Source organism: Pinus tabuliformis, chromosome 3_1 (genome assembly GCF_031772625.1).
Source record: "Pinus tabuliformis cultivar Carrire ecotype Pingquan chromosome 3_1, CPIR1, whole genome shotgun sequence".
NCBI classification, from domain to species: Eukaryota; Viridiplantae; Streptophyta; class Pinopsida; order Pinales; family Pinaceae; genus Pinus; species Pinus tabuliformis.
Window position 1 is genome coordinate 411,742,803 of NC_142301.1, and position 21,747 is coordinate 411,764,549.

Consider the following 21,747-nt stretch of genomic DNA (forward strand, 5'->3'; position numbering starts at 1 on the left):
ACTTCAAGAAATGTGGAATATTGATCTTGATATCTTTTACACAATGTGATAATAGTCGAATATGATATAAAACACTATAGCATAATTTCCCTCAAAGGTAACACAACGATGTAACATGGTGATTAAAGGGTGCCATTTCTCTTCGATACAACTCTGTAGTATATCTTTCGTCGAGCTGACTGACTGATAGCATGGCTTTAGGAATGAAGAACAATTTGGAATATGTAATTGCAAACCCTTTAAGAATGGTTCAACCACAGAGGGTAACACTATACTATGGCTAAGAGACTCCTCGATAACCTTAAAATCCAAATTAACAACTTTAACATGCTCTCCATCAAAGTTCTGAGAAAATTTAAGGGCTACTTTATCATTATCTCCTTGAAATTTTCTGAAAAATGGAAACCATCCCCGCTACTCAAGAAGTTCGTTGCATTGTTGATACTCAAAGTTGTAGGAAAATTGGCCAAAGATTGGCTCATGGCGATCGACCCCCATGCCTGTGTAAAACCACAATTTCCAAATCCAACTGAAAATTTTAACACTCTGCTTGTAATACTAAGATAGGAATACAATTCCCTTATGGCTGAAAAACAAATTGGTTGCCTTGATGTTGATGAGAATCGTCCCCATCATGTCGATACCTCCACCCTCATAGTTCTAATGATTTCACCCTCATCGTTCCTCCATGGAAATGGTTATCACAGTGACAGGTAGTATAAGGCTGAAGATGTGATAATAGCCATGGTTCATATGTGTTTTAAGTAGATAAGTTTGATAATCATTAGGATGACAGGGAGGATTTAACATGAGCCGAAATGGTTGACAAGGGTGTTTTAGGAATGATGACATGGATAAGGTAATGATTATAGGACAGAGAGTGTAAGGGCTTTGCTATGAAATAAAGGGTAGAAGTGTTTAGGGAACCAGTGGTTGCATATCACTTGACAACATTTTAACTATTATCAATTAAATCTAAACAAATTATGAGAACATACCTTACTAACTGAAAATGATTTAGCATACTGAGCTATAGAGATCGACTATCTTTGGTTGATAGTAGAAGAGGACACCAATGATGAAGTGATGCTTATGAAAATGAAGCATAAACACCAAATGTTCTTTAAAAATGTTGTTCCCAAAATACATTCAAAATCATAGACTTTATTTTTTACATATTAGAGTGCATAAAGATGTTAACTACAATAAAACTTGGAGTACAAAATCTACAAGTTTCTCCTTGATTCAATGTCATGAAATCTGTTGAAAGTTGCCTTCAAAACATGGTAAGCCTCCTCACCATCCCATAGATTTTAACCAGGCCAGGGATGATATCTACCTGAGGAATTTCATATTTAGAGAGCTTGAAATGACCAAAAAGAAAGCTCTAGGGGGGTTTCTTTTCGATAATTATTATTTTGAGCCTACAAAAGAATAATTCTATACCCAAAAAATCCCTAACTACTGCTACTCTATAATTTTAATGAGCGTAAAGTAGCCACTACTCGAGGTTGTCATATTTAGAGATTCTAAACCACCCAAAGGAGACTCCATGTGGCATCGTTTCCTAAGTATTTCCTTAAGTTTGGAAAATAACAAATCTGTACTCAAGGAATCCCTAGGCTACCATTGTTCCATGTATTCTTTATGATCCTGGATCAATCACTTCTTGGGAGTTTTGATTTTTGAGTCTGAAATCATCCAAAGAAGACTCTGACACGCTCCTTTCCCATAAATGATATGTCAAGTCTGGCTAGAGTAATAAACTTACCGAAGACAAAATTGTCCTTTATTCTACATGAGTTGTGGGGAGAAACACCTAAAAATATAAAAAAATGACATCCCACTCATTATATATATATATATATATATATATATATATATATATATATATATATATATATATATATATATATATATATATATATATATATATATATATATATATATATATATATATATATATATATATATATATATATATATATATATATATATATATATATATATATATATATATATATATATATATATATATATATATATATATATATATATATATATATATATATATATATATATATATATATATATATATATATATATATATATATATATATATATATATATATATATATATATATATAAAAGAAATCAACCCAATGAACTAGCAAGATGTTGTTCATTTTCATCGACCAACTCCTTCTCTGGATCTCCTCTTACCTCCTGTAGAAATTGTTGTCGGGAGAATGGTTGGTGATAAATCTTGAGTCGACTGCCATTTACTACAAAAGAGGTGTGACTGCCATGAATAGTTTTAATGTGGAATGAGCCATTTTCATAAACCTCATCCACCTCATAGGGACCTAACCACCTAGTGGAAAATTTACCTTTGAACTATTTGAACATACTGTCATAAAGTAAGGCCCAATCTCTGGGATGGAAAATCTTCTTTTTAATAAAATTATCATGCAAATAAGCTCTTCGATATTTCACCAACGTGGTTCGATGGAATGCATCCTCTCTAATCTCGTCAAGCTCGCTCAATTCCATTAACCTTTGTTCTTTAGCTTCATTAATATTCATCCCAAGTTGAGTGGCAATTTGATATGTTTTCACTTGGAACTTAATAAGTAGCAACACCTGCTTACCATAAACTATCTCATATGGGGTGTGCCCTGTCACATTCCCCCAAGTTATGTGGTAAGCCCATAATGATGCCAACAAATTATCAATTGAATCCATGTGATGTAATTGAATGGTCTTGGTTAGGATGGATTCTAACACTTTGTTTGTGCATTCCACCTACACATTGGCTTGGGGGTGGTAAGGAGTAGAATTTTTATATTTCATTCGATATTGTTCAGTGAGAGCCTTAACCAACTTTGATGTGAACTGTGTATCCTAGTTAGTAAAAATCTCTCGGGGTAATCCAAATCTAGTGAAACTCTCTTCAAAAAGGAATTCCACTACTGCCTTTTTAGTTGCCCCATACAAAGCTTTTTCTTCCACCCATTTTGTAACATATTCAATGCAAACTAAAACATACCTTTTCTTCTTTGACATAGGGGAGATATGTCCCATGAAATCTAATGCCCACTTCTCGAAAGGTTTTATGGATATATGTGTCTAAAGGGGCATCTAATCCAAAGGAACTCACCTTGCAATCCTCTGACAAGCATCACAACTGGATACAAACTTTTTGGCATCTTTGAAAAGCGAGGGCCAATAATACCTGGTACGAAGGATTTTTTATGCAGTCCTTTTGTCTACAAATTTCCCCCCACATGGCTCATTATAACAGGCCTTCAACAAATCAAATATCTCATTCTCTCACACACATCTCCTCATTATCAAGTCGGGCCTAGTGTAGAACAAGTATCCATCAATCCAGGAGTAGTTGGCACTACATTGTATAATGTTATGTTTCTCCCTGGTAGACATATTCTGAGGCAACTTCCTGACACCAAGTAGTTGTCAACATCTGCAAACTAGGGAGTAATGGTAGATATATAAAACAATTCTTCATCTGAGAATGGTACTATGTTTGGTACATTTTCCGCCATGAAGTTAATTCGAGACAAGAAGTCAACTGCAAAATTATCTCGCCTAGAACTATGAATCACAATTATATTAAATTCTTACAAAAGCAGCAACCATCTAGTAATCCTACCATTAGTGATAGGTTTGTTCATCAAAAATCTAATGGCATAACCATTAGTATGGACAAAAGTCTCATAAGTAGTTATGTAATGTCTAAATTTGCTAATGGCATGAACAACTACTAACAATTCCTTTTTAGTAATAGTTTAGTTTAGCGGGGGAAAGATTCTTGCTAACAAAGTAAATAGCATAAGGAGAATGATCTTCCCCTTGTCCTAAAACTACTCCAAGTGTGGTATTAGAAGAATCCTTGCAAATGTGGAATGGTAAGGACCAATTTGGTCGCTTCAATACTCGAGCGGTGGATAACCTGTCCCTTCATACCTGAAAATCATGTTGACAATCATCATTCCAAACAAAATCAACGTCCTCAATTAATAGTTTAAATAAAGGGGTTGTAATTCTTGTAAAATTTTTAATAAATCGAGGATAGTAACCCGCATGTCCCAAAAAGCTACTTACCTCTTTTTGTGTACTAGGAATTGAAATATGCGAGATCACGTCAATATTGGTTGGATCGACTTTGATTCCTTCAAATGAAACATGATGGCCCAAGACTATCCCCTTAGTTTGCATTATTTTACGTTTACTACTGCCAAGGGCTAGGTTTGCTTCCTGACATCTAATCAACACTTTTTCTGGATTTGCAAGAGCTTGGGAAAAGTCATCTCCATATACTGTGAGGTCATCCATATAGACCTCTACACAGTCATGGATCAAGTCAGAAAATATCGCTAGGACAACTCACTGAAAGGTGTTTGGGACGTTGAAAAGGTGAAAATGAAGAAATTGATAAGCATAGGTCCCCAAGGGCAAGTGAAAGATATATTCTCTTGGTCTTCGTTAGGTATTTGAATCTGGTTATACCCTATGTACTTGTCTAGAAAAGAGAAATACTTTTTACCAGAAAGTGTGGAAATTAATTAATCAATAAATGGCAGTAGAAAATAATCTTGTATGGTGGATTTATTTAACTCCCTGTAATCAAGACATATGTGCCACTTACCATTCTTCTTTGGAACTACCACCATAGGTGACGCCCATCTGCTATCTGAAATAGGATAGGTAAAAATTGTAGCAAATAACTTCCGAAAATTATCTTTTACAATTTATTTCAAGCCTAAGCTCATGCGTCTCTGTGGCTGCTGGATTGGTCTCATCTATTCATTGGTGTAGATGTTATGATTTCATGTATTTGGGTGTATGTCATTCATGTCCAAATAGTCCCAGGTGAAAGATCTGGATTTTTCTTGAACCATGCTAAACAAGTTTTTCTTTTGTTCTTCATTTAGTTCATTGCCAATATACAAAAATTTTCCTTCATTGATTTCAATTGGCTCTGTTGTGAGCTCATTGTTTTCCTCTATTGTCATGAATTAGGAAAATATAGCTAGATGATAAGCTTCCTGAAACTCATTACTAAAAACATGTTGATAACCAGTAAAAGAAATCAGATAACCAATATAAGAATGATTAGATAAAAATTACTGCAAAATATGATCTTCTGATTGTTCCCAAAGTCCTCTAGATTGTTCTAATGATAATAAAGGAAACATACAATCGTCATCTCCATAAGGACTCTTTATCCATAAGACTACTTCAACAAAAATTTGAGCAGGGGGAAAACTGACAAGATTTGATTATCTGAACCATTGGAAATGATCATTTCTCCATTTTTGCACCCTATCACAACATCCACAGTAGCTAACCAAAGGCATCCTAGGACTACAGGGTGTCCTGGTTGTTTAGGAGAAATGAAAATGAAATCGATGGGATATTTCCAAGAAGCAATGGTGACTACTAGGTCTTCTAGAGTTCCCATGGGTTTGATAATGGATTTACCTGCTAATTCTAAAATAATAGGTGTAGGTTTCATCCCTTGCAATTGTAAATATGTCGTGGTTTCAAAAGTCATAGTGTTAATTATTGCTCCTAAGTCTACAAGGGTGTCTGGCAGAATTACTCCATTGATTTTGATGGTCACTATGTGATTTCCTGGGTCAATATATTTTAATGGTAAATATGAGATCATTATGAACATTTCACTCATGACTTTTACATTTTGGTTCTGGTGTCCTTTCCTTCTTGGCTTCTTAACACATAGGTCTTTAATGATTTTAGTTAAGATTGGAATGTCCCTAATGGCTTGTAATAGAGGAATTTTAATAAAAACATTCCTTAATTATTATTCTAACTCATATTCGATTGGGACCTATTCCTTCTTAGCAAGTACTCTTTCCAGGTAAGAAGGTTCATTTGGTTCTACTTTTTCTTTTTCTTTTTTTCTTGTTGAATGTGATTTTCAGTTTGTTCTTGAGGGGCCTCTTCTTGAATAATGACAGCTGAATTTTCCTTATTTATTGTTTTCCAAGATCATAGTTGAATCTCATTTATTGGGACAACAATGATCATATAGGTAGGAAAAGGTTGTACTTCCATATTTTGTAGAGGCTGAGGCTGTTTATTATGGTTGGGATTAGCTATGGGTTGTGTAGGCAACAAAGTAGGACGCGTTAGGTTCAATGATGGTGGTGCCTGTGAGGATGATTGGTTTGACAATGCATGTAAAATATGGTGGAGAGGAGGAAGAGACAGTGAGCGTTGTTGATAATGATTTGTGTCGTACCCTTGCTTATAAGGTTGAATGTTCAGATTGTAGGACGTACTAAGCATGTTTGAGTATGGAGGATAAGATTGTTTTTGGGTCTGAAAAGTGTTTTCATAAGGATTTCCCCTCCAATACTGATTGGAAGGAGTGTTTTGTGATTGAGGATTGAACCAAGGAGGAGAAGATGGCGGGAATCTCGAAGGTTGATTTTGACCATAAGCTTGAAAATTGGAATCTTGAAACATGTTTTGATTTGGGTTCCTCCAAGAGGTGGATACTTCTCAGTTGCATGTTCTAAAGAAAAAATCCCACAAACCTCAATAACATTAATGGGACACTCCCTCTCAGCATAATTATTTATGCATTTAGGACAAAAGATCACCATGGCAACCCTCTCATCTTATTCTTTCTTTCTAAGTTTTATCGTGTCAAGTTGGTTACAAATAATGTTTAGGATATCTGTTTTGAAGTTCTCCAATAAGTTTCCTAATTCCACTCCTGTGACATCATTGTGTACATATTTTTTATTTCTTGGCACATAATCTTGGTAATTGTCATGGAGCTTCTTTCCTACTTCATATCATCCCAAGAGTAGATGGTGTGTTCACCTAGGCTCATAAACCATCTAAGGGTTGCATCTTTAATGGTGGATGGTAATAGCTTTATCTTATGTGCATCCTCATAATAATTATATATCCTACATAAAATTTAAAATTCAAATAAGAAGGCATCTGGGTCTTCGAAGGACTTACTGTAGAAGAGCGGAAGAGATGCCTTTGGTATTTTTTTTTTAATAGTGATATTAATGGTTACATTGAGAATAGGAAACCCAAAAGTGGTTTGTTCTTCTCCTTCTTCTTCTTCCAGTCCTCCCCTCTGTCCTTCATGGTTCCCTCCTAATAGGTTGTGATGTGGGCCTTCTCCTTCCTTGTGACATTCCTCATTATTTCTTCAAAATATGTTACAGCGTTGACCTTCTCCTTCCCCTCAATGTTCCTCATTGTTTATGTTCTCTCCTTCCTAGTTGGGCATGTCTACTATAGGTTCTTGAACAGGTCTGCTCATAATTACCTAGTCAACAAAAGGTAGTGAAGGATGTTCCTTGACATTAGTTGATTCTAGATCTATGATTGGTTCTTCTAATACAATTCCTTTTGTACTCCCAAAAATAATGTGTTCAACTGTTTCCTTCTCTTGATTTAGGATCTACCTCTCCAAAGCCAGTTTGTTGTCAACGCCTCCTTCTTGTTGCTTTATTCCTGGATACTGATTAGTAAGATTAGTGATTGGTGTGGTTGTTGGACCGAAAGTTGTAGGAAACTTTGAACTAGCAATAAATATGCCTTGACTATCCCTAGGCCTACTTCTACTTCTACGGATAAAGAAAAGGAAATAAAAGTTCAAATATAAGCAAAAATGAACAGAATTTGGAGCAACCCCACAGTAGTGGATGCGTGGCTCTTCACTCATATCGTACTATACTCTCTACGCCCTCTGACTACCTGCAATACCCTTGAAAATATGTAATAACAATCTTACCTGAACCAAAATAGAACTCCCCAACAACAACAACAAAATGTTCGGAGTTTTAATTAGTGATTAAACCTCCTAATATTTAATTGTCAACCAGGACTCATAAGCACAAGCCGTACTACGTTTTTGGTTCAAGATGAATTTCAAAGTATATAATTTTCCTTAATAATGATCGTTAAGTACAGAATGATGAAAAACACTTATGAATCAAGAAAACTAGCACTAATCTCATTTTGAGAAAACATAAGAAATATAAAGGAAATCAAATTAACTCAATTGTTATACAACCAGCTCACAAAATAGAATAAAGAGATAGATCAACAACTTAAAACATAGCCTCTTCGAGGGGGAATCCTCCTTTACATTACACAAATGAAAAATTATTGGATGATACAAATGACAAGAATTCCTTTCTATATACAGGAGTCTAAGTGGTCAGAATATAATCAAAGCCGACATAACAATAATAATGTAAGGGCACAACAATAACAATAGTGGTCTTCTATGGGGCATAATAACAAAAATATGGGGAGAACATGGGCACAACAATAACAATAAGGGGTACAATAATAATAATAATAAGGGAATACACTAGTATTATAGGGACCTAACATGGCCCTCTCCTTCAGAAAAGTGGTTTCCTCAATGCTTGAGTAGTTTCAGATGCTTTTGTATAATATTCTCATCCTACCATGTAGAATCGTCAGCTGGAAAGTTCTTCCACTTGATGAGAAACTCTAAAATTGATCGATTTCGCAATTTTCAAGTTCTTCTTTCTGTGACTGCTTTAGGTTCCAATATGATTTTTCCTTCCTCTTCAAGCTCTGGAAATATTGTTTGAACATAGAGCTTCTCACCTATAACCTTTTTTAAGCATGAAACATGGAAAACTGGGTGCACTCGGGAAGATGCAAGAATTTCCAATTTGTATGCCATAGTACCAATCTTTTGCAACACCTTATATAGACCATAATACTTTGTTGATAATTTATTATCATTCTTAGCTTGCTTGAGGGACATTTGTTTGTATGTTTGTAGCTATAGAAATACCCAGTCACCTACATCAAAACTTCTTTCACTGCGATGTTGATATGCCTATTGTTTCATTATATTCTGCACCAAAGTGAGGTTGTCCTTTAAGAGTTGGAGAATTTTTTGTTGATTCCCGATGTGATCTTCCACTACTTGAACCTTAAGATTATCTCTAAAATATGATCTGATGGACAATGGATGATATCCATAAAGCGCTATAAATGGGGTCATTTTTGTTGTAGTATTCAAGGAAGTGTTATACCACCATTTAGCGAGAGGCAACCATTTGACCCATTGTGTCTATTTATCAGATACAAAGCAACATAAATATCCTTCCAAAAAAAATCTCACTATCTTAGTTTGCCCATTCGATTCAGGATGCTAAGATGATCTATGAGCTAACTAAGTACCCATAAAAGAAAATATTTTTGTCCAAAAATTTTGAGTCAAAATAGGATCTCTATCACTTACAATAATTTTTGGTTTTCAACGTAGCTTTTGAATTGTTTCCATAAATGTAGTAGCAACTGTGCTGGATTTAAATGGATGAGATAATGCACAAAAGTGTGCATACTTGGTAAGTCTATCAATTACCACCATGATGAAAATCTTTCCTTTATACTTGGGTAAAGCTGTGATAAAATCCATTGAAATCTCCTCCCAACGTTGACATGGAATGGATAAAGGTTGTAATAGACCTGGGCTCCTAATTTTCTCGACTTTATTTTGTTGGAAAACAAAACAATCCACCACAAACTTTTGAACATTAGATTGAAGGCCATCCCAAAAAAATTCCTTCTTAACCCTCTGGTAAGTTATTAAAAATCCTAAATTCCCTCCTAAGGGAGATGTTTGCAATTCCCTAAGAATCTGTTGTCTGAGTTGGGAATTGTTACAGAGGTATAAGGGATCTTTGTACCATAACGAATCATTTTTCTAGCTAAATGTATCAGATTTACTGGGATCTTGGTGCAACTTTTGAATGAGTTCCAAAACTTCTTTGTCATTGTTGCATTCATACCTTGCTTTGTTTATCCAATCTCGTTGGATAATAGAAATGGCACAAAGCAATGCTTCCACATCCTCATCCTTTCTTTAGACTGCATCTGCAACAACATTTTTATTCCCTTTCTTGTAGATGATTTCAAAGTCATAACCCAACATCTTTGTACTACTCTTCTCAAAATATCTTTGTTCTAAAAACTATTTAAGACTATCATGATTTGTTTTTACCTTGAAGTGTCTTACCATTAGGTAAGGTCGCCATTTCTTAAGTGCATGTAGTATTGCCAACATTTCCTTCTCATAAATAGCTTGGTGTAAATATTTTCCTTTCATTTCATGACTTTTGAAAGCGATGGGTCATTCTTCTTGAATTAAAATAGCACCAATTCCATTTCTTGAGGCATCACATTCCACAATAAAGGTTTTCGTGAGGTCTAGTATAGCAAAGATGGTGCTTGGCACATTGCCTCTTTAAGATGTTAAAAGGCCTTTGTTGCTTTTGGAATCTAAGGAAATGCTTCTTTATTCAGTAATGTTGTTAGAGGTGCCATTATTCTACCATAATTCTTAACAAACTTTCAATAATACCGTATTAACCCGAGAGATCCTCGCACAAAAATACTAACAAAAATTTTCTAAGGGTGGGTTTGATAATGGAATTCATTAAACCTTGAAATGTAGAAGGTGCATTGGTGAGGCCAAAATCCATGACCAAAAATTCATAATGACCCTCATAAGTGTTTTGGAGAATTTGGTATCTATGAATAAATAATAATTCCCTAGATAAGTAGTGATATCTAGAACAACATTTTAAAGTATTTTAGTATTTTCCTAGAAGAAATAGATAAGATGAGAAGATGAGAAGACCTACTTGTAGTTCTAATTTCCTCTCATCTCCTTTGTATCAATCATGTCGCTCCTTCCTGTACTTAATATGCTTGAGAAGTACCTGTAAACACAACAAAAAACAAAGAATCGATTAAATCAAAAGATTTATTGAATATAAGTGAATGGAATTAGATACATTTCAGACATATAAGTATTATAAGACAATACAAACATATGGGAGAAAGGTTCAAGTACTTTATTGAATAGAAAAAGGAATCATAACCATTGTGTCTGATTCAAATTCATTCCCTCAGCTTAGATCCCATCCACATCACATCAAAAGAATGGAAAACTTGTAGAATTACAATAACTACTTCAAAGCCAATTCTCATAGCAACATTATCTCCTTACAATTAAACATAATCTAGACCCTGATCATTTAGATGAGTGGTCAATTTACAGGGAGATGAAGGAGGTTTTGTCATAAATGGTAGTACTGAATGGCCTTCCATACTTAGAATTAGTTCCATGGAGGAAAGGATGAGAAGATAGGACTCATCTTAACTCATTCCTCATCCATTCTTAAGCTCATAGGAGTTGATAAGTGAGGGAACCTTCTAGATGAGTCCAAGAGATAAGAATATTCCTCAAACCATACGTGAATCTCACTCAAACGCACATAGTGCAGGTGAAATGAAGCCTAAGTGCTCTGCAGAGCACCTTGGCATGGACTTAACTGCTCTGTAGTGCACCCTTACATGGGCCTACCTGCACTGGTCCCTCTAGAGGCCATCTCTCGATGTCTTCAAGCCATGAAACTATCTGGGAAGGAGGAATTCAAACAGGTTACTTTTTTAGGGCATGTAGCAACTAAAACTATGGTTTTATGAGCCCTAAACACTGATCTCGATGATGGGATTGATGTGCCCAAATGTATCTGTAACAGCTACCCTCTAAAGCATGAAGTCAGAAAAATGCTAATGTCGAATGAAATGCTTCATGATGTGATGAGGAGGTAGCGATGTGGAAGGTGACCTACATCAATTACAATACATATATCATGATATTTTGATTTTTTACATGAACCGATGAGGGAAGGAATACCCATGCTTAGCTTATAAACTTTCATTTCATGTACATAAATAGCCATCTACAGATATAGACCCATGATCTGAATGACCATCAATGTAAAGACACTGTACATATGATTTAGTACTCCTGAAATGACAACCCGGATGGATGAAACTAGATACGGGGTCTTTTATCTCGTTCAATCATTGAATAAAGTACGAGTCTAACCATGTGAAAATATGATCTAGAGTCAAACATGGAAGGACACTGTCTGATTACCAGCCAATGATGTAAGCTATTAACAGAAGTGAGAGAAATCACCGATAATGATAATGATCCTCAAGGTACTACAATACATTCTGCATGGTGTGAATGGATGATTTGAAGTTGAACACCATACAAAGTCTTTCGGTCGAACGCCATTGATGTTAACCTATCGCCGGAAGCGAGAAACCTGCCATTGATGTATGCAAGCCTCAAGGTACTGGAAGGGTGTTTCTAAGTCAACTTCTTGGATAATGTGTTGATGTTGACAAGAAGAGACTCGTCATAGGAGGGCCTTCATGTATCCCACATTAATGACATGAAACGAGTGTAGTGATTTTAGAGATGGAATTTGATTGACAACACAAGGTTCAGGAATGTTCATCATGAAAATGAAGGTTTATGGTATTGCAAAGGATGAATTTTCACTGAATGACTTCCTTTGAACATGTCGGCGACACTAAAATGAATTGGTAGCGTTAACCCAAAATAAAGTCATGGATGGTATGATAGACCAATGGTATGATAACCATCAAGATAATAACCCAACCCAAATAGTTATAGTGATGTAGTGAAAGTGTCATGTTCAAGAGCAACTTGCTACCATAATGTGTTTTCCCCCTTTTTCCCATTTTCCCTAGTCATTGCTGACTAGTACCTCTTTATTTTTATCAAGCTTGAGGAGGATAACATATGTCTTTTGTATAATTCCACTGTTCGGGTGAATCCATCGCTATGTGATGTTTTAATGAGTCTAGCGAAGGTCAAGCTCAGTCTTGTCTAGATGGACAAGTTTGTCGCTATTTAATGTTTTAGCGAGTTTAAAGGCAAAGATAACTTGGTCCTTTTCATGTTTAGAGAGTTTTAAAAGGGACATAAAGAAAACTCTGCAAGTTACTTTTCGTAAATTAATATCTCAAGGCCAAAAATGCGTAAAATAATACAAGAGAGATGTCGTTTCCAATCCATTAATGAGATGGAAAGGACAAGCACTCGAAAATATTTTCATGTTTAGAGAGTCTGAAAAGAGCTTAAAGAGGACTCCAAGGGGGTTCCTTTTTCGTTTTTAACATAGCTCGAAAAAGAGATAAAAGTGTGTTGTGTGGTCAAAGGTACAATTTACAATTGAGCACATCGAAAACTGTAAGTCAACCATAAAACCTATTCAAAACACCACCAAATGAATTAAAAATACCTGTTTCATAGATAAAAAAGGGTAAATACTAATGTTTACTCAATTAATGAACATGAAATAAACATAAAACAAGTTTCTACCATGACATTTTTACCATTTGGAACTTACCATTCAGTTTCTTGCTCTGAGATATTTTTTACCTCTTACTTCATCGGCTGATTGCGAGAGATTCTATGGACCATTTCTCAAGATGTCTAAACCAGGTAGGAGCTTAACCTCTCTCCTTCCTTTTAAAGTCATTCTTTTGTCATTTCATGCAAATTTTAGGGTTTTTTTGGGCCTCTTGGGTTTAATTTTTTCACCCTGTGATCAACATAGGCTTTCACATCGAAAACTGCATTGAATAGCACCCATATAGAAGGTTTCATGCTTTGCAGTGCACTTTCTGTGTGCCTGGGCTGTGCTGGGCGAGTTACCCAGGCTTGATTTAGCTGTTTGCTCCAAAATTTGTCCTGTTTTTTGCATGGAAGAGATCCTAACTAAGCTTATGATTGTGTTTTAGGCTTTCATAAGATCAGAATGTCGATTACATGGAAAGAGAGAGCATGAGGAACAAGACATGGTTTCCGTAAACAATCCGGGTATAATTGAGGCCCTCAAAAACTATGGGTTACTCAAATACTTCAAGTTGTTCAGAATGAGGCAACAAATAGAACTACTGCAGTTCCTTGTTCATTCATGGTATCCGAAAAATCAGACTTTTCACATTAGGGACACAATAGTCTCTATTACCATTGATGACATTTACTTTCTTACTGGACTATCGAGGCAAGGTTCCCTCATCTCACTTTCTGGATATTCCCGTGGTGGTGAATCAGTGAGAGATTATATTAGACAATTTTGTTGACCATGTACATAGCCTAGCAAGGATGGGAAAATAAACATTAGGGATGTAGGTGATTTTCCCTTGAGAATGATCCTCTTCACAATTTCAAAATCAGCTGGCAGTGTGACACTACATCCAGTGAACAGATAATATATGTAGTATGCACTAGAGTGTCTAGAGCCAAAAGTTTTCAACTGGTGCGAGGTTGTGCTTTCTTCACTGAAAGAACAACTGACCAAGCTAAAAGGTGGTAAGATGAAGAATTTCTGCTATGGTTCGATCTTAATCACTTTTATCTTAGAGAGAATCCCATTTATGTAACCACAACATTTATCACTGGGTGTAGTTGGTCCTAGAGATCCACGTATGCAGAGGTGGGTTGAATTCATGGCTCGACATGCACGTCAATCAACAATCATTTTTTCCACTACATTCTTTAGTTGTCTTGAGCGACAACATCTTATTATCGAGGAGCATCCATACTCAGGGATGGATTTCCATGGAGATCCAGATTTGATTCTACCAGTTGGAGCACAATGGGGTGCTATTGGTAAATTGATTGACCAAAGTGTTTTTTGATTTTTCAATCTTCTACATGTTTCTGTGTTTTTAATGTTTCCAAGACTAAACTAAAATCATTCTCATGCATGCAGATGTGGGTATTGTTCGACCTGTGGGGCACCAACAGGGTGCAGGTGGGCTAGCGTGGAGAAACATTGAGAGAGCAATTCTTCAGGACTTGGATTTGACCAAGACCTTGGCAGAGTTGCAGGATCACATAGAGGGATTAACCATTGGTATTTCAAATGTTCGGATCAAGGAGTTATCTATGAGGCTGCAGTGTCACACTATTGGTGTTCCTAGCTGCTGGGTGAGGCTTTTCCGCATGATAACATAGGATGTGACCTGTTGTCATGAGCACCACTAGATCTACTTAGGATGTTTTGCATACATTTTGATTTTTCTGGGTTAGATGACCAAACATGCTTGGACAAAAATTTTGTAAAAACTTTTAAAACACCTATCTATTTTACTTTCAGAGTTTTCTATTTTTATATGCAATTTTACTCAACTGATGATGTGAATTAAAAATATTACTTTTACATGTGACGCAAATGTCTATTTAACACATAATTCACTAGAGAATTAGTTAATGTGTTAATATTTATGGAAATATGTTGATATTGAATGTGTTCAAAATGCCTTTCCAAAATACGAACTCTAAGGAGCATGCGAAAAATTATTGGATTTCAGACAGTATAAATGTTTGTTAGTTGTAGTACAACGAGTTGTGAATCTAGCCTAATGATGATTCAGTGAATGCCAAGTGAAATGAAATTAGAGAGAATTTCAATCAATGTGTTATACTCAGCGATAGTTTTCATCGATCGACCAATAAAAATCCCTTGAAAACTCACTAACTTGCCACTTGCAGCGAAAATAGCCCATGTTGTAGAAGACAAGTTCTGCATACTACGACTAGCACCATCGGCATAACCCAAAAAAGGTTCTAAAGACTCCAACATCTACAGAAAATGCAAAGAATATTACTAACCAGATAAAAAACTCTAAAAGAAACACACACACACACATGCAATGAAAGCATATATACAGTGAGTTTTACTACACTCGATCAAGCATAATAATGTTTGAGGTACAACCCATTTCAAGGCTATGACAAAGGGATCCCATCATAATCTACTAACTTGTAGGCACCTTTTCCCAAAACACGCTTGATAATATAAGGACCAATCCACATTGGTTCAAATTTCCTGCTCCAGGTTTATCAGCTTCTTGATTGTAAAGCAAGACCAAGTCTCCTTCTGAGAAGATACAAGGCTTGATATTTCTATCATATTTTGCCTTGATTAATTGCTTATGCACTTCATTAGCCAATGTTCTTCATTAGCCAATGGTTCCATCCATATGGATTAGTTCCAAGGAATGCACTTCTTCTTCAAAAGTGTCAGGTAATAGGTCAATCGCGAGTTTGAGAGATGAAATTTCACATTGTATCGATAAGACTGCTTCCAAACCATACACCAAATGAAAGGGTGTGAATCCAGTTGCATTTCTCACCGAGGTACGATATGCCCACAAGATAGAGTATAGGATTAAATGCCAGTTTCGTTTACAAACCCCCATCATTCTTTGCAACATCCTCTTCAGGACATTGTTGATGGCCTCAACTTGTGCATTTGTTTGTGACTAATAAGGGGTATAACTATCATGTGACAGTCCTAACTTAGCAGTCAACTTAGCCATCATGTGATTGCAAAAAAGCGACCCATGATCTATAACTATGGCTTGTGGTACACCAAACCGAGCAACCTCACGATTAAAAAAGAAAAGAGCAGCTATTTTGCGACTATTGTTCAATGTTGCCATCGCCTTGGCCCATTTGGTAAAATAGTCAATGACGACTATAATATACCCGTGCCCTCTTGCCAAGGTGGTGTTAGATGTCATGAAGTAAACACCCCATTTAGTGAATTTTCCAACAACAATGACCAGATGCAATGGTAAAAGTGGTAATCTAGTTTTTCAGTCATATATCTGGCATGCATCATACGTTCTGATGATAATAATATAATCTTTGAATATAGTTAGCCAGAAGGAACCAACATAGAGAATTCTCTGTGCAGTAGCATATCCACACAAGTTTCCACCACAAGCACTTGAATGGTAGTCATTCAATGCTTTCTCAACTTCCTCATGTGTGACACGCCTTCGTAAAATCGTATCAATACCACGATGGTCAAGAGTGTCACAAATGATTAGATAATCTTTGGTTTGGTATCGAATACGTCGGCGTTGTGAGAGAGAGGTAACAGGCTAGAAAGTCTGGGTTTGGAGATATATCAATATATCTCCATACCATGAGTCAAATGATGATATTATAAACATAGACTCATCCCAAGATCGATGGTTTCGTTGTTGAATCAATGGAGGTCGAGGGAATGTTACAAAGTAGCTCCGCGAAAACTAGAGATTTCTTTGATTTGGACTTGATCAATTCCATATCAAACTCCTACAAAATGACTATCCATTTGGAGTATTTTCCCCCCAGCAATTGACATGACAAAATATATGTCATAGGGTTGCAATCCAAAATGACAATGGTCTTCTGGAGCAAGATGTAATGGCGAAATCCTTGAACAGCTTGCACAGCTGCCAAAGCTAGTTTCTCAACCTAAGATTACTTACTTTCTATATCATTGAGATTACGGATCAAATAATAAATTGGATGTTCAATCCCATTTTCCTCTTGGACTAAAACCATGCCAATGGTTGTATCTGCAGTGGTGAGATACATGTAATAGTCATTTTGATAATTCAAAGAATACATTAATGATGCTCTAAGAAAGGTATCTTTAATAGAATCAAAGGAAGCTTGCGCAAATTGATCCCAATGGAAGGGTATCCCCTTTTTCAAAAGACACATAAAACCTTTAGCCATCTCAGCATAATTAGGAATGAATCTCCTCAGAAAGTTAGCCTTCCCTTGGAGTCTCTATAACTGTAAAAGATTTGAAGGTGGAGGGAAATCGAGAATTTCTTGAACCTTTAATGGATCGAGTCGAATCCCCTCTCTAGACACTACAAATCCAAGCAATCAACCAGAACTAGAACAAAACACACATTTGTGTGGATTGAGTCATATCTTGTAGTGTCAGCACCATACAAATATTTCTCTCAAATGTTGCGGGTGATCAGCCCACTTTTGTGAATGAGCAGGTAAATCGTCAAGGTAAGGTTGAACAATGTGCATGATGTCATGGAAGGCATAGTTCATTGCCCTCTAAAATGTAGCCCATACATTCTTCAAACCAAATGGGAGTTTCCTATATGCAAACGTGCCCCGTCGACAAATAAAAGTTGTTTTAGATTGGTCCTGTGGGCATATATTGATTTTATTGTAACCGGAAAATCCATCAATAAATGAGAATATTTCACATCTAGCACATTCATCAACAATCTGGTCGATAAAAGGATGAGGATAATTGTCCTTTGGACATGCCTGATTTACATCCCTATAATCAACGCACACTCAAATTGTCCCTTGTTTCTTCATGACAGGAACAATGTTGGAAACCTAGTCAATAAGAGGTATAGGGTAGATGAAACAAGCATGTAAAATCTTTTCAACTTCTTCTTTAATAGCAATGAATTTCTTTGGATGAACAGGTCGAAGCCACTGTCGTACTAGTTTGATATCGGGGTACATTTTGATTTCGTGTTCAACAATACTAGAGTCAACTCTTGATATCTCCTCGTATGACCATGCAAATATATCTCAAAATTCACAAAAGAGAGTACAGTAGTTGTCAAGTTCTAATGGAGAACAAAATTTTCTGACATGAATGTTTTCTACAACATTAGGCTTGGTCGAAATATTAATAGAAATCTTTTCTTCAATATTTGACAAGTTTTGCTCGGAATCTATTGTGTCTATGAAAACCAAATTCGAACGGAAATCAACAATTGAAGGGTGGTTTAGTTCATTTGAATAATCTTTGATGTCATCTGGAAGCCGAGCATGATGATGATAATCTTCCCAAGGTTCTTCTCCTATCATCATTGATTGGATGATTCCTTCATTTGTAGAATGTATACGTGAAAAAGGATTCGAAGAGGTACCATATTCTAACGAATGGTCTACCCATACAATTGGTGAAAGTTGCATTGGGTTTTCTGCACAAGCCAAAAAAATTGATTGCTATGCTAGCTCAATCAGGCTTAATGGCATAACCTCAATATTACTATCATCTTCAAAATTGTTGGTAATCCTCCTTAAATCAGATGAGGTGGAGGAAATCATGTTGCAAGTCTCTACTCTTGCCACTTCCACCAAATCACATGGTGATGATACCATAAAAGTATCCATTAGGGAAGGATAGATACCTACACCAACACTTTGAAGTGACAGTGGGGGTCCATGTAGCAACAGAATGCTTCCCGTAGCCTGTGAACTAGATGCAAAGAAGGTAAGCCAATCAATAACTGTGATTCCACCCTTCTGAGGGAAGGAAATAGTACGAAAGTACGTGGAAACCATAGTAGCCATAGCATATACCCATGATGTCACACGGAATAAGTCGATCTTGCGGACCAGATAGACCTTCCTAGAATCTAAAGAAGACCTAATGACAAGCAAACCAACCAGACACTATCTTTCTCTAAATATGCTTTTATAAGCAAAGGCAAACAAGTGTTTTAGGGCCTACCTTAGGTCCTACGCAAGTTTGTGGATGCCCTCGCTCCTTCGATCCAAATGAGCTCCTTTGTCGCGAATCTGCAAACACAAACAAGAAAACAAATTAAATAGCACCTGAAAAGCCAATATCATAAAACATATTTAACATGAAAGTCAAGGAGTTCATGAAACAAATAACATGAGATACTTGTTGAGAAAAATGAGTTTGATTGTATTAATTCAAAAGAAGAAGAACTTTACAACCTATGCCTTGACGCTGTACAAGCTCCTCCCAGGGTCCAGCAAGAAGTCTCCTCTACTTTGACAAGTTTCACTCACTTCCCAATGAAGCCAAAAAGGTATGTGATCTCTCCTCTTAAGCTCAACTAGGAAGTCTTAATTTCACCAGCATTTACCCTAAAAAATCTTCAGCTTCTAACCTCCCTAGCAACCAGCCCAATGCCTGAATTTATAGTGCAATGGAGGGAAGTTACTAGGTCCTCCTTCAAAGGGATAAAGCCCTCCTTCAAAGGGATAGCTTCTCTCATCAAGGGATTAGCTCCTTCTCTTTTGGGATGCATGAACCACCTAAGAGCGGCAAATCCACGTCAAAATTCCTTCTAGAATTAACCCAAAGTGAGTTTTTTAGAATAAACTTGCACCTTTTTTACTTTCACAGGGGTCCGCACCCACACCTTTAGGGACAGAGCAGGCAGGTCCACAGTTTTTGTAAACAGATGGTGCGGGACCGCAGGTAACAGTGAGAGAAAGTGCGGAACCAGAGTTTCATTGATTTTTAATGTCTTTCTCTTATTTTCAAAGCTTGACTTGAAGAGCTGAGGTCTGAGACTTGCGTAGGAGGACAGTACAAGTGATGATAGACCCATACTGACTGCAAATAATCATGGTGACGATATTTTTGTGTAACAGATTTCCCCCTAAAGTGTGAAGTCTGTAGTAGATGAGGATTTCATTTATCATTTAGGAAGAGTGAAGTACTTTATCATTTCGAGGATCATCTTGTGGAGAGCCCGGTTGGAACCTGTAAAAACATTCAATGCAAGATATATATATGAGATCATATCATCGCTGAGGTAGGCATTCCCATACTCAGATCAAAACTGACTTAGAAAACTAACTACTGCTCTGATACAGGAATGATGTTGTAAAACATCACAAGTATAGACTCATGTGGACACAGTATGGACGCAGCCATCTGTTTATGAATAGTCCATTATATAATGAATACAAAATTCCTCGCAGCCTGGATTGTGGAAACTAGATCCAGGGTCTTCATTTCTACTTCCTGAAACAGTACGATTCTATCCATGCGAATGAATGTGTTGATATCTAACATGGTAGAAACCACTTGATTACCAGTCAATGATGTAAATTCTTAACAAGTGTGAGAGAAACCACCAGTGATGTCAATGTCTCTCAAAGTACCCAGTACAATCCATGAGATGTGAAAATGTGTTGATGTCGAACATGTCATGGAATCCTTTGATCGAAGGTCAATGATGCAACCTGTCGTCAAAGGCGAGAAACCTGCCATTGAGGCATGCAGATCCCAAGGTACTGACGGTTTCTAGATCATCTTTCTAGATAATGAGCTCAAGTCGATAGAAAGCGATCCGTCGCAGGCAGGCCCACAACACGAAATCATAGATCAATTTGAAGAAATTTAGCTTCAAGGACTGACTCAGGGATGGTCAAGATGGATGACAGATATTTTGCAGATGAATGGCTTATTGGCAGTGACCTCTTGAACACATAACGACACGACAGATGGCTTGGTGACAATTGACCCAAAGTTAATACCCAGAAACCGGCTGAAGACTTTCAATGTGGTTTGATAAACTGTTAGGCAAAGGATTTCCCAACCCAGGTGAATAAAAGTGTCGTGTTCAAGAGTGGTTACAAAGTATGACAAACAGGCTCACTTTTCTCTCTTTCCCCCCACCATTTCTGGCAAGTACCTCTTTATTTTTGACAAGCTTGAGGAGGATAACATTTGCTTGATTATAAGCTCATCCTTCGGATGAGTCCAACTTAGTTTAATTTCGAACCCTAAGAAGGAGTGGTTGGTTCCTGTTTGTAATTGAACAGGTCCTTTACTGTGAAATTTTAACGAGTCCAGTATAGGAGAAACTCGGCGTTTTTCAATTTTAGAGAGTCTGAAAAAACTTAAGAAAACTCCAGGGTTGACCTTTTTCGTAAATTTGTGTCTCCCAAGCTCGAAAAAGTGTAAAATAATACTTGAGAGAACCACTTGATCTTTTACGACCAAGGAATACTTTTCGTCATTAGTGCCCTTGACCCGAAAAAGTAAAAAAGCGATCAACGACACGTCGTTTTATAACCAATATCGAATTTGAAACAACAAAAATCCGGCATTCTTTTCATGTTTTTACGGTCAGAAAAGAGCTGTAAGTGGACCATCTTTTAATTCCGTTTTAACGAGTTTAAAATAAAAACTCGGCAACCTTTTCATGTTTCAGGAGTCAGAAAAGAGCTTAAAGGTG